Source organism: Arvicanthis niloticus, chromosome 2 (assembly GCF_011762505.2).
Source record: "Arvicanthis niloticus isolate mArvNil1 chromosome 2, mArvNil1.pat.X, whole genome shotgun sequence".
NCBI lineage: Eukaryota > Metazoa > Chordata > Mammalia > Rodentia > Muridae > Arvicanthis > Arvicanthis niloticus.
The window spans coordinates 28,892,671-28,894,373 of NC_047659.1; the positions used below are offsets into that span (position 1 = coordinate 28,892,671).

A 1,703-nucleotide genomic window follows, 5' to 3' on the forward strand; every position below is an offset into this window, starting at 1 on the left:
GAAGGGATGTCTTGTGTACATTCTAGCAAACCGTTTCTGTTAGCTTGTGGCCTTGTTTCCCATAATACTGTAAAGTATATAAAGACTAAGAGAATTAAACTTGAGGCTACCACAGTGTTGACCGGACAGCCCTGTCTAACCTTTGCCTCTGACTTTTCTGTCTTTCCTATAATCATCCTCACTCCCCTCTCAGAGGACTGTTCGACTTCTTAAGGTCAAACCTGTACAAAGAACCAGTACACAGGACCAGATACAAGGTGAACTTTTTCTGTTTGTTTAAGTCAGACAGGGTACCTCCATCCTCCAGCTGCTTGCCGATGAATATGAGCCTCTGCTGATCAGGAGGGATACCTTCCTTGTCTTGGACGTGTTTTTTTTAATGGTGTCATTGGGCTTGGCCTCAAGAATCATATTTAAAGTTCTTACTTTGAATATTTTAGTATTGTTTATAATGAGCTTGCTTCACTTCCACAATTAAAAAGAGCCCCCATAGAGATTAAAAATATATACTTGAGACAGAAAGATTTGTTAACACATAGATGTTGTAAAGGCTAATTTTGTGTCAACTTGGCACAAAGTGTAATTATCAGAGAGGAGGGAGCCTCAGTTGAGAAAATGCTTCCATGATATCAGGCTATATACAAGCCTGTAGGGCGTTTTCTTACTTACTGACTGATGTCAGACAGCCCAGCCCATTGTGTGTGGGGACACTCCTAAGCTGGTAGCTCTGGGTTCTATAAGAAAGCAGGTTGAGCAAGCCATGAGGAGCAAGCCAGTAAACATTATCCTTCCTGGCCTCTGCATCAGCTCCTGCCTCCAGGTTCCTGTCCTGATTTCTAATGATAAATAGCAATGTGGAACCCTAAGCCAAATAAATTTTCTCCTCCCAATTTGCTTTTGGTCATAGTGTTTCATCACAGCAATAGTAGCTGTAACAATGGCAGTTGTGTTTCAGATATCTCCATCAATTCTTGGGCTGATTTTTTGCCATTTTAGGGCTATAGTGCATCTTCCTTAAATGTCTCATTTACATTGATGATCTTATTCTTATCTTCAAGTACCTTTTTAAAAATTATTTTATTATTCTTTTACAACCTCATGTATGTTTATAATGTGTTTTGGCCATCTTCACCCTCACCACCCTCTCTTACCCCATTCCTACTCTGCTGAGCCCCTCCCCTTTCCTACAGATCCTTCCGACTTTTTATGAATCTTTGTCTTTTTGCTTGTTTGGGACTTTTGTTTTCCTGTGACAAATAAAATTTTAAAAATTAAAATTAGTGAATTTTAAAAGGATAGACACACACACACACATATGTACACACACGCACATGCAATGGTGCCATAGTTTATGTATAGTGGTCAGAGGGTGTATTGGCTACTTTTTTTCATTGCTATGATTAAACACGATGAATCAGGCTACCTATGAATGAAATCTCATTTGGGGTTTACAGTTTCAGAGAGACAAGAGCCCATCACCATCACGGTGGGGACCATGGCAGTGGGCAGGCAGGCATGGCAGTCGGGCAGCAGCTGAGAGCTCATATCACCATCCACAAACAGGAAGCAGAGAGAACTAGCATCTTCGGAAACTTCAGTGCCTCAGTGACATATTTTCCTCAGCAAGACCACACCTTGTAATCCTCCCCAAAACAGCCACCAACTGGAGACAGAGTGTCCAAATGTCTGAGACTTCTGGGGGA

At 41.3% G+C, this 1,703-nt stretch overlaps 1 pseudogene; it reads right to left on the reverse strand.

Moving 5' to 3' along the window:
• The window catches only part of LOC117703124 (ubiquitin-ribosomal protein eL40 fusion protein-like), a 1,508-nt pseudogene extending 352 nt beyond the window's left edge, over nt 1-1,156 (reverse strand).
• Nucleotides 1,157-1,703: the final 547 nt, after the last annotated feature.